We start from the raw sequence: 13,389 nt of genomic DNA, 5'->3' as shown, positions 1-13,389 counted from the left end.
GTAATTTAGCCAACATTCCAAAGATATCATGTCACTGAAACCGATGAAACGGATGTTTGACACACAATGACAGCAGGTTTAACCCATTTGCATGTCATGACTCACACAATGAAAAGATATCTGGATGTTTTTGGGGGTAACACTAAACAGCAGACAACTGTACATACCCTTTTGCATGAATGGGAAAAAGCATTTGCAAAAGGTTCAAAAGAATGATGAATTGCTGTTATGATGTGCAGAAGTGACAAGTTTATGTGGAGATTGAACAATCTGTTTTGAGGATTTTATTTTTGGATCTGAGAAATGTACCAAAGCGGCTGAGGAAAATTGTAATGGTAAATTGTAATTGTAAAATCTGTAACATCAACGTTATTTTTTTATTGCAATGCACTTTTTAGCTTGCCATTCCTTAGAATATTGGCTCAACCGGGACATGTTAAGATAGTGAATATGATATTTTAAGACTACAGGTCTGGTGCAAAAGCGTGAGCAAATAGCTCAAATCTTCCCATCACAGCATGCTGGAAGATATCAGGCAGGGAGCCACTGCCTGTTCCCGCCTGTGTATCATCCTCTTTTGTGGTGTTCTTATTCCTCTGGTATAAAAGTCTTTTCATGGGCAGATTTTACACTGTGTATTGTTTACAGCCTACATCCCAGATTATGTATTGCTTGTGTAAAGTTAAATTCAAAGTGACAAGGGAATGTCTGCAATAAAAAACACACTCTGATGGGCAAGGGTTAGCCATCCTCTGCTACTGTTGAACAATCACACTTCACATTTTATGGCGGAAATGCATCGCTAGTTAGTAAATGCCACAGATGCATCAGTGTCATTACTAAGTAATAACACATAAGAGGCAGTGGTATATTTGGACAGTACCACTGCTACAGGTGCTGATAGCACGAAGCAAACTGCAGTGCCTTAAACACAAGTGGCTGTGGTATACTTGAAGCTCGTTGGGTTTTGATTATTAATTTAAAAACATGTTTGCTGACACTAATAGGATTTAAAACATAAAGGGTTAAACTTGAATTCCCATTCATATTTAAGGTTCCTTAAGGAGAACCATGTAATTTCCCTTTCCATGCCAGTTTATTGGAGTGTTTACCTAACCTACTGGTAATTTATCAGATCAATAGTTTTGTAATACAAGTTACAGATGGTAAAAGTGGGGGGACACTTTTATCTGAATCAACCGACTATGGGCACATCAGCAACAGTTAAATACCTTTCAGAATAAAGAGAACAAACCCAGACATCTCAGTATCTAGTTTGAATATGAAACAGCCCCTTACTGGCTGTTTTAATGGATGAGGAGCAGTTGTTATTGAAAATTGTCAACTGTTTCCATGGAGACTGCCTATTACCGAATGGCAAGATGATTTCTTTTGAAACCGTTCTAGATCATGTGATAGTTTTCCTTGTATTTTTTCCAAAAAGAGATGAAAATACAAATGAGAAATGCATCCAGAAAAACACAAATCTCACATTAAAGACATCAGTCATAAGGTAAAAAACAATAACCTTTAAAGTAACTAAATCATTTGAAATAGTACTGGTATGTAGTCCCCTTAAAATAAAGTAGATAGATTAGGTGGCGTAGATAAAGAATGCTACTATGCTGTGTATTGGAGTCATTAGACTGATGGTGCTACATTGCTAACAACTTCATCCTGACTTCTTTATCACATTACCGGCTGGTTTATATCTGGATGTCTGAAATGGCCTTGATTCACTTATATACAGTACTGTTGAAATAATTTTTTGACTCTTTATTTTTTTACTCCTGTGCATTATATCCTAATGTATGTGTATGTGTGTGTGTGTGTGTGTGTGTGTGATCTTTGTGCATGTTGCTGTCAGGCAGGAGAAGCAGGACTCATTTTTGCCACCCTCTTCAGGTCTGACCCCATTGGCCACCTCTCTGACTCTGATTCCATTACTGCAGTGTCAACACACATTTGCAGAGCCCTCTGTGAACCCATACAAGGGCACCTCTGATAAAGTGATTATAACAGAGAGCGAGTGTGGGGGAGAGAAAGAGAAAGTGAGAGAGAGAGTGGGAGAGAAAGAGAGTGAGAGGGAGAGAAAGGGAGAGAGGGAGAGAGAGAGTAAGGGAGAGAGAGAGAGTGAGAGACAGAGAGAGGGTGAGAGACAGAGAAAGAGAGTGAGAGAGAGAAAGAGAGGGAGAGAGAGAGCATTAAATGAGAGGGATGTAATAAGGGATAAGGGTAGTACTAGCATGAACAGAGTTAACGAGATACCCTTGAATATAAATACGTTTGGCGTCCCGCATTGAATGTGAATATCCATACTTAATCATCAATTCCACTTTTGTAATTTGGAAAAAAAAGTTTTTACCTCATGCGGGCAAATATAACAATATAATATGATGGGATTTCTATTCATTTGGGTAGGATAACTCATATTTAATGCCTTCATCCCACACCCAATCAAAAGCGTGAATACCTGTGGACGAACTAGGTTGCCCCTTGGTTACACACTCATTGGTGTTCTGAGTATGACTTCCATTTCCTGTCCTTGCTGTGTTGCCATGTTTTATCCGACCATATCTACTTACTTTACATGCTTAGTGAACATTGAAATTCCTCTCCTTTTGTTGATTATTATAAGTAACAAAGCAGATTGTAGCATGTGCACCTGAATGTTCCATGGAGGCTGATGTAATATATTTATTACTTTCTTTTATTAGGCATTGACAGACCAAAAATTGAGACAGATGGTATTGGGTATTATTTTGACCCTTTCAGAAAATGCTTTGCTTCTGAAAAAAAGGCTAGTCAGAAGGCCCCTATTTTAGCAAGCCAGGGATGTGCCTGAATGAACTAAGCCACAGTAATTACCAACTACAACATATGTGTTAGAACACTGTTAAGTCTTGCAGTCCTAGCTAAAAACTTCACCAGCAGAACCTTATGCTACAGATGCACAGTTTCCTACCTGCAATCATCTGCTTTCATATGTCGATGTGAGGAGAGAGCACTTGAAGATAGAAGAGCCTCCCAAAAATGTGTAGGCGGTGAGGAAAGGGATATTTTGGGACAGGAATTATAAAGGGGCACAGATGTTGACATCATATGTGATGTTTGAATATGACCCCAGTCATAAATGCATTCTCTGTGAAGTCTGGAGTACGTGAGTGAGAACGGTAATTAAAAAAAAAATCTGAATAGTGCTGGCATTGATTCCTGTCACACATTGACACATACAATTACCTCTTTTATTTCTACAAAGACCTCTTTGTGTTTTAAACAGACGGCGTGCCTTTTTGAGCGCTACATCTGAGCACAGACCCGATAAGAGCTGTAGCTCGAGAGGAGCATTTTCAGAAACATAAAGTGACTTCCTTCACCAGAATGTCACAGCAGTCTAACATAGATGTGAACACTCAGCTTGGATCATGACCGTGGGATTGAGGTAATTTTACTATTCATGGTACAGTACTGTGTGATTCCTCTCTTCATCTCATATCTTTGGTAGCACAGACATGGCTTCACCATCTGTGTCAGAACAGAGAACGAAGATCTCCTCTTTAAGAGAAAGATAGGAAGATTGAAATTCTGCTGCCTCACATGGAGGTAAAAAAAGAAAAGCATTGAAGTGCCCTCCCTATCCCCTTTAAGTGCAGTTATTTTAAGGTGAAAAAGTTCAAACTGACCTGCCTAACCAAATGAGATTGCTGTGTTTGAGTCCAATCACGGACACAGAGGTCAATTAGGGGAAAAGCAATCCACACACATACAAAAAAACAATGTTGTGTGGTGTGCTTCCAAACTCAGCTCTCCTTCCTCTCTTTAAAGTAACCATTGAGTGGCAGATGGACATTCATTACTTCAAGCTAATGTGTTTTGTCCTGAAATGAGCGGAGAGGGTCGTCCTGCCTTAAGGTGAAAGCATCAAGAGGGAAGCTATAATGCGCAAACAAGAGGCAACAAACTTCCATGGTACCGCCATGGCCACGTGACCGTCTGTTCGGTGTCCAGAATTATTATTAGCTGGGTTTCCATCCAACTCATCCGCATACTTTAAGCACATTCATGAATACACGCTGTTTCCGTGTTTCCATCCACTGTGTTATGCAAATTTAAAATGGATAATCCTCTCTTAATCAAGGGAGGAGTTGTGAACAGATGTGGGATCAAAATGGAAGGTTTACAGGGCAACTTTAATGGAAACACCTGATAAAATGGCAACAAATGCGAATTTATGCGAAGAAACCAGTTTCCATCAACCTTAGTGGCATTGTACCATATGCAAATAGGGAGTTAATCCAACCCCAAGTGAATCAAATTTTGTTTTGCATTAGAATATTTTATGCAAATTTCAAGTCTTTCTATTCAGTATTTCTTTGTTCGAATTGTGTCGGACTTGGATGGAAACCCAACTACTGTCTACTGGTGTGAGAGGGCTGACCTTTATCTAAGGTCAGTTTTGCTGGACACCGTGAGTCTGACACATCTGTAAGTGTATTATCAAAAACATATAGGCTTCACTTTCTTTATCTCTCTCTTTCTCTCTCCATGTCTCTGTTAGCCTCTCTTTCTCCCCCACCCTGTCTCTCTCTCTCTCTCTCTCTCTCTCTCTCTCTCTCTTTCTCTCACTCCCTCCCTCCCTCCACAACTTGCCCCTCCACCCCCTGTCTTGGGGGGACACATTCAGAAGTGACTTTATACCTGGTTCTGTGCCTCTAGTGAGTGACAGCTGGTGATGAGGCCACTAGCTGGAGTGGATGATTTGGATGAGGGGAGACAGATGGGGAGACACTTTTGGCTGATGTCTATGACACGGCTGCTAATAGGAGGGACATGCTGCCAATAGCCCCCTGCCAGCAGGTCTTGTCAAGTTCATAATCTAATGCACCCAAACACCCAGGGTATGTGTTTGTAATAGCCCCAGTGCCCCCCCCCCAGAGCTGGGTGTAATGCAACTATAATGGCAAAAGTAGAGGCCAGCACTGCTGGAGCTGCAGGTATTGCTTTCCCCTGAAAGTGAGAATAATTGAGGTCAGTGGATTGGAGCCGAGGGCGTGAGAGGCTTTCAGGCTGATCAGCAGTCATCCATCACCAGCTGAGTTTCATTAGAAATTTGATCAGTTTGACATAAGTAAACCAATATACTTCAATATGTATGTTAATTGCGGTGAATAGTTTAAGCTTTGTTAAAGAGAACCTTATCGAAACAAACAATCGCACTCTATGGATTGGTTTGGTTTGTAATAATTACGGAAGACTTGAACATATACAGTATGTCATATGTAAATGGTAAAAAGAAGTTAAATGCATTTACTGTGTATGCAGGAGGTTTCCTATCTCTCTGTCTCTCTCTCTCACATACACACATACACACACACACACACACACACACACACACACACACACACACACACACACACACACACACCTATGTGAATCCTTAGCTCAGTTAATGCTCAGCCACCACAAACTTGCAGCTAGGTCTATTTCTCCAGCCATGCTTGGGTCGTAGACCTCTGACGTGTGATCATCTGAAGCGAGTGGAAGCATGTCCACTGGCCTGAGTGCAAACGCAGAGACTGACACACCTCATCGTGCCTCTCGTCCAGAGTGACGCATCCCAGAGTGCCCTCATCATATGCAGGGAATTAGGAATGCGCACACAGGCCTGGAGGTACTCGAGGGCTCACAGCCCATGGCTCAAGAGACAAACATATGACTCTTTGATGAGCATGTCCTAACTCTGGGTCTGGAAATAAAAAAAACATCCAACCGAGCTGTGTTATCAGAGTGCCTAGTAATCTACCGTATGTAGCCTTTGTTAGATTGTAAGGAGGTTACCACTGAGTGCAGTGAAACACACCAAATACTGTATACGTTTGCGACATCCCCCAGATCCTCTGTTCTTACTGGACCTGAACCGTAACTTATCCTAAAGCAAATGGTAACCATTGGTTTAGGCAGTTATAAAATACGTGTACATGTCCACCAGAAAGTGGGGTATTGAAAGAAAGTAGGTAAACAGGAGAAAGCAGCATTCTCATTTACATGCACAGCATAAGCAGTCTATGGATAACGCCATTCCCATGGGAATTGCCTGTAAGTCGGATTCTATTCAGAAGATATAGCCAGAGGTACCCTATATCTGTGCTCCTTCCTCACCGCTACACATGTGCACTGCCTGATAAACTCTCCAAGCGCAAAGCATTTGTTTACAGAAAGCAGTGTTCTGTGGGAGAAATCTAGGTATGAAATGTCACTTTCTCATACTCCCTTGAGAGGGGTAAAGAAAAACTCTGTCTTTATTTAGGAATGTTCCATTGGATTTAGCTTCTCAGCATCTTACAACATTATTAGTGCAGTTATAGTGCACTGTATAATATAAAGTGGAGCCTTTTAATTTAATTTCTAGTCTGTAATAACCTTAGTTGGTTACCTATGCAATCAATTGTCCAGTAACTACTTCTCTCTCTCGCTCTCTGTTTGTGTGTGTATGTGATTGAGACAATCCAGTCTCTCTCCATGCTCCTCTCTTGTGCAGCTACCCAGAAGAATGATGTCACTCTGGGCGAAGGAGGAGACATCACGTTCTGTGAATTAACAACCGTCTGTGGGGGACAAGACTTTCTCTCACTCTCTATTTCCTCCACAGACCTCCCTGTTGGCTTGCATTCAGTACATCTCCATTGTAATGATAAGTGGGGGTTGATCAGATATTAATGACATGCATGGTGTACCCTGTTCTCGCCATTCATTTTAATTAACGCATCCTCTTGCTTTAGCATGCTCAGGCCATCCAGTGCTCCTCATTGGCTCCTCGGTAACCCAGCGGGGGTCCCCACTTCCACAGTGACATTTGTTTACATCGCCAACACAGCCTCTTGACCTTTCCGTTGGGGAGATCAGCCCCTTCCGAAAGTATAGGTAGAAGATTTCAGTGACGTAAATCTGTTTCATTTTGGCAATTTACCCAGTGTGAAGCTAATGCGGCTGATGCTTTTAATCCAGTAATGTGTCATGGGCTTTGTCAGCTGATTAGGTCTGACAATTAAACGTACTCCTGAATGTTCAGACTTAATCAATCAATGCAGGAATTGTTCAAAGAAGTATGGGTGTAATTAACAGAATAATTGGGATACGTCTCCTGACAGATGTGGAAAGATAGAAGACAGAAGATAGCAATTAATTAATCTAAAATAATATTCCACTGCATATTTTTGCTGTTATGTTTTGAGTTTAGAGTTTGATGGTGTTTTCACATACCCACGAAGAACAATCTCCATTGAGAAAATCATTAGTGATAAAGTGAAGATTCAGTTTGTCACAGTACAGTGGCCCAGTCAGATTCCAGTGACTAGCATCTTATGGACCCAATAAAGATGTGGAGTGAAACAGGAACAAGTTTACGTCTAAGACAATTACATTGCCCAGTAGTGGTAAATTAGATCAGCCACTGGTATGTAATGGCACCCTTCCTCCAGCTGCTCCTTCTGTCTTCCTGTGGTCCGAAATCATGGCAGATGATAGTAGCCCTCACACACACATTGTGTTTTACTGGAAGGGTTATCCGAAGACCGTGACATTTAAACACACAAAGAATGAGCAACTTCCCTGTGTTTGAGTCACATAAGACAGAGAGAGAGAGAGAGAGAGAGAAAGAGTGAGAAAGAGACACATCTTCCCTAATGAGTGTTACATAATGAAAGACCTTCCTCACTAAAATGGCATCGCCCACTCACGCAAGGCTTTTGTACTATTCAGCCTTATTCCCACATCCATCAGTGCTCATCCATGGTTAAGATCAAATAAATACACAGTGACATTGTGGTGTTCCATCTTATCTTATCTGTAATAAAGTGCCAATATAACAGTGAAAATAGAGATTATGGGTTAATCAGAGCCCCCCCCCCCCCTTGTGTAATGGATTCAAACTCATTTAAAAAATCCAGAGATTTTTAGCAGTTGTGACTTTGATGTATCTACACGCCTTAATTACCAGCTGATGCACGTCTCATCCTCTAACAGCATCTCTGTGGTGCGCTCACAGCAAAGTCAAACTACTTAGAGACACAAGGAAGACAATATACACGCCAGACAACAAACAAGCAAATAATGCGCTCCACCATTAAGGCTCCATCCACAACACAAAGAACCACATAACACCAGCTCCACTTTAACGGCTTGGAATGGGTCCATACTGTGGGAAAAAAGGCAACTGTGCTTTCAGCTACATGAACACTGAGAACATGCTGTAACTTAATAGTTACACTTTAGGCATGTCATCATTAGAAAACACAACAGTATTTGCACAATTACCTTGTGTCATTGAAGTCATCACATATGATGTTCATATGTTACCAGGGAGAACAAATGAAAACTGGGTGGGGTGTTTCCCCTGGGGTCCATGATAGGAGAAGGGAGGACAAACGAAATGATGCTGACTCAGCTTGTAGGGAACATGTCGTATATTTCTGTGTTTCAAAGCATTGGACCCAGGGTAGAGTTGATTCTTATTTCCCAGAAGTGCCGAATCAAATTGAGTTTTCATGATGCTGTTACAGTTAATGGAGCGACCCCCAGAACTCAGATGTGAAGCTTCAAGCTCTACCCCCCCCCCCCCCCCCCCACACACACACACAGAGTATATGGTCACCATGTTTTAACTTGGGAATTTTTATTACAATTGTATTACAGTTACCTAAAAACTTCAATACTCATTTTTGCTTTGCATTGTTCGCTTTGCATTGCTCTGCCATTCATGAGGTACAACCAGTATTTATTTCACCAGTGTCACCATAAACATAACATGGGAATTAGGCATTCTCATTGTTGTCCTTAAATCAACTTTGGGATGTTACCTTACCATGCAGTGCTTCCTTTTCACTATACTGTCTGAACACAGTAATAGAACTTCCACAAACTGCAACGCTGTCACTGTTTTTTTTTTTATGTCCTTTACCACACCCCTGTTTTTCCACCAAGAGGAGACCAATAGTGAAAAAAAGTTAATTGCTTGTGACTGGATGGCGGCAATGGGCTGTTGTGGTGCTCGGTTGAGGTATCACATTCACAGCGCATTCAGTTTGCCAGGAAAGTGAAATGTCTTTGAGGGCTCTGAAAGCAGTCATTTTTTCAGTAAGTGTTCTGAGCTGCCCTGTGATTTCCCGGAGCAGCTGCGAGCTTTCCCCTTGGAGATTTGAGCCATCTTTCATCACAGCAGCAGAGGGTAGTTACGGATATAAGAACACTGGGTAGATGGGTTTGACCACCATTGGACAAATGCACTACTTCATGTTTGCCCACTTGAGTGAAAGAGCGGTTATTGTCTGCTGATTCCTCACACAGCACGGAGGGGTAGAAGTAGGGACATGGTTATACTTGATTGTGCTGTGATGGGTTTCTTTTTCTCTGTGGTTTGTTTCCTGATCTCCAATTTTCTCCACTTTCTTCTTTGGTCAAACCTGGGATGCTCTGCAAGTTGAATAAAATGATCACAGGGGCATAACAAAATCAAGTACAATGCAAGGTGATACAATTCTGTTGATGGTGCCGACATGCTCTTTTGTCTGGAAACCCTCATGTGAGCCACATACAATCTCTATGCCTTCAACAGCACCCGTTAAGAAGAATAATGTTTCCAATCAAGTTGATGGAGTAGTAATTTATAATCATGACTGATGTAACCCCCACTTCACCACAATGGACATCCCTCCCAATTGTACTAAGGCCTCCCAGGCATGAACATGTTCCATTTCTTTCAAGAGTGTCACGTTGCATTTGCTTTATGGAGGGATAAAAGGACCAATTTTCACTTTTCTGGTGGAAAAAAGGGGACGTTCTAATTCCCATTATTAAAACATTCATCTTCATGTTCAGTTATGCGTGACATCTGGGCTGTGATTGTATTTGCACACTGCCAACTCTGCCTCTGTGTACACTGTCTTTGTTGTTCTTCGATCTAGAATGTCTTTGTATTCTGTTCTTTCAGGTCTTCTTTGTTTTGCCAACTTCAGTGTGTTTTCCCTCATGGTTGGCTGAACAATCCATGACCATTACCAAGGCCAATGACCGTTAACATGTGTATTAAGGAATGTAGCTGGACATTTTATGTCTCTAGAAATCCAGGACCATATCCCTTTCTGGTCCTCCTGTATCTGTCAGCCCTCACCCCTATAACATCTGCCTGCCCTTCTACATTTTCACCTCCTCCATTTCATCATTTGACAAGGGCTTTTGCATGTCTGTTGCTTCTTCAGATCACTTTGATGCCTTAACGTTGAGGGGCGTCCTCTTCGGCTCGTTTTCCCAGCCTTTCATGGGCGAATAACTTTGCTTTCATCCCAATAAAAAATGGATGAATTACCACTCCCGTCTCACGTCTCCTCTCTTTGGAGATCCTCTTCTTCGGCTTCTCGTCACGCTTACATGCAGGTTGCTAGAAATCTCATGTTTTTCTTCTGCGGAGCACCCGTGCCTCTGACTCTTGCAGCTGCTAAGGGTTGGTTCCTGCGGCACTGTTCCTGTTTGAGGAGACCCTCTGGGATTCGGTCCTTCTGTCTCTGCTCTGTCGAGTCCTGAAGAAAGTGGATTGCTAATTATCCCCCTGAAGGCAGACACTCAGATTGAAACTATTTATGTATTATTATTTTTTTACTCCAAGCTTTTCTTGTGTATTCTTTTTACTCGATGGTTGAATATGTACTTGTGGGTTATATGCTGGCTGTGATCATGTATATTTTGTGTTTAGAACACAACAGGAGAATGTACTTAAAGTTTATATGATAATGTTTTGTTCTGGAGTAAACCACAGCCCCCGTGACTAACAGAGAAATTAAATTAGATTGGATTACATTACATTTAATTAGATTGTCTTTATTGTCATTGTGCAGAGTACCGGTAGAAAGCCAATGAATTACAGTTAGCAGTTATCCACCCAGAAGTGCAAAGACATTGAATATGTAAATATTTCAAATACACATATACAAAAGAGAGTTGAATAGAGAGAGCACATGTAGGGCTCTATGTACAGTATAACAGCACATGTATAGTTGGTTTAGTATGTAGAGTATAAACAGCACATGTAGAGTTGGCTATATGCATGTACCTTAACATTATTTGAACAGTCTAGGTGGTTGACTGCAAAATATGAATAGTGCAATTACATGGTCATTACATTATCGTAGATGATGCAGTAATGAGTGCAATGATGCTATTAGAGTGGTGGTGTGGAGTTCAGCAGGGTCACAGCCTCTGGGAAGATGCTCTTCCTGAGTCTGCTGGTGTGGAAGTGGAGGATCCTGTAATGCCTGCTGGTGTGGGAGGGGAGGATCCTGTAATGCCTGCTGGTGTGGGAGTGGAGGCTGCTGTTATGCCTGCTGGATGGGAGAAGGGTGAAAAGTCCATGGTTAGGATGAGAGAGACATCCTCGATGATGCCCACACAGCGCTTGTGATAAATGTTCTCAGTGGTGGGTAAATGGGTGCCGGTGATGTGTTGGGCAGTTTTCACCATCCACTGGAGTGATTTACGGTCTGATGCCGAGCAGCTGCCATGCTGAACCTCATCCCTGTAGGCCGTCTCGTCATAAACACGGAGTGTAGTCATGGGTGAGCAGGGGGTATAGATGAGGGCTCAGCACGCAGCCTTGTGGCATGCCGGTGTTCAGGGTGATAGTGGAGGAGGAGAGGTTGTTTAACTTAGCAGAGTCCAGCTGCAGAGGGATGTGCTGATGCCAAGCTGGCTAAGCTTGGAGGGGATCACAGTGTTAAATGATGAGCTGATGTCATTGAACAGCATTCTCATGTACGAGTTGTGACTGTCCAGGTGCGTCAGGCAGAGTGGAGCGCCATGAAGACAGCATCCTCTGTTGACCGGGTGCTGCAGTAGGCAAACTAATCTGGGTCCAGTGTAGCATGCAGACAGCATGTCAGATGTGAAGCACTTGGCAGTGACGGGGGTGAGTACGACAGGACGGATGTCATTAAGGGCTGTAGCAGAGGAGCGCTTTGGCCTGGGCCAGAATGAAATTGTCCGTAAAGACCTTTATTTTGTCCATCTGCTCTGCAAAGGCTCTAAGTACATGGCCAGGTAATTAATCTGAGCCAGCTGCCTTCTGTGCATTCACCTTGCTCAGGGTGGGCCAAACATCTGAAGAGGAGCATGCGAGAGGCTGCTTATTGGGTGGTAGATCTGCTTTGAGGATGACCTCCTTATTTCCCTGGTCAAAGCGAGCGTAGAGGTAGTTGAGCTCGTCGGGGAAGGAGGCAGAGCTGGTCGGGGGCACAGTGCTGGGTAGTTTGATGTCTGTGATTATATGTATGCCTTTCCACATGCCACAGGGGTCAGAGGAGTTGATGAGCTCTTCAATCTTCAATCAGTTTGAAACTGTGTTTAGCCTGTGATATTGCCCTCCTACGCTTTGGCCTGGCTGAGCTATAAGCCTCCCGAGGCTGCATCACTTGCTTGTAAACCTCTCTGTTCATCCAGGGCTACTGATTTGAAAAAGGTTTTATTTTGTGTGTCGTCAAATTAATAATCTGTGATCTCTGTACCTAAAGAAGTGTAATCTGAGGTTTAACCATGGCTTGGTTATGCATAATTGTTAGGCATTCTTTAGAACTTCATCCTTTGTATTCACCAAGTTTGTCACGCTAATGTTTAAAGTAATGGTCCCTTTGCGACAGAGTTACAAATGAATGAAGCAATGAAAGTGGGGAGATAAACAGTTCAGTAATATCTAGTTCAGTCACATCTAATGAATTACTTTACAGCACTGCCCATGCTGTGAAGTGAATGTGAGAGACAGCAGATTTCAACGAAGCCATTGTTCAGTCGTGTGTTACGTGAGATATCTGTTTTGTCCTTGTCTTTATTCCTTGTTTCACCAGTGTCATGCAGCCATCACATATTCATGTTACCTTGCACTTATTTAGTTCCCCGCTCCTGCCTGGTTAGCCTTAAATCACATCATGTCAATGTCAAGTGGAGCAAACACAAGTAGCTAACATATGCTAACACGATAAGCACCGGTCGCTATGTATGATTATCAGACATCTCATATGTAAATTTTTCTTTTTAACAATGCATTTATTATGGTACAGAAATCTATAACATTAAACATACATATTCAGACCTTCTCTCTTATCCTTTGTATCATCCAGTTATCTCGCTGTGTGTTCTTGGCACAGGCAACACTTCACATCTTCACGTGATAAACAGAAAGAAACAAAATGTCCAACCTTTCATTCAGATGGAATGCCAATGTCAGGTTCTGATGCTTTGATGGCCACTTTCTCGTGTCATTTATACACAGGGAGCGATTTGTTGGGGGGGGATGTATTTTATATATTTCAGTTTGCATTAAATGTTCAACTGTTCAAAATGTAACCTATT

This window comes from Clupea harengus, chromosome 11, assembly GCF_900700415.2.
Source record: "Clupea harengus chromosome 11, Ch_v2.0.2, whole genome shotgun sequence".
Classification (NCBI taxonomy): domain Eukaryota; kingdom Metazoa; phylum Chordata; class Actinopteri; order Clupeiformes; family Clupeidae; genus Clupea; species Clupea harengus.
Note: the sequence above shows the minus strand (reverse complement) of the source record.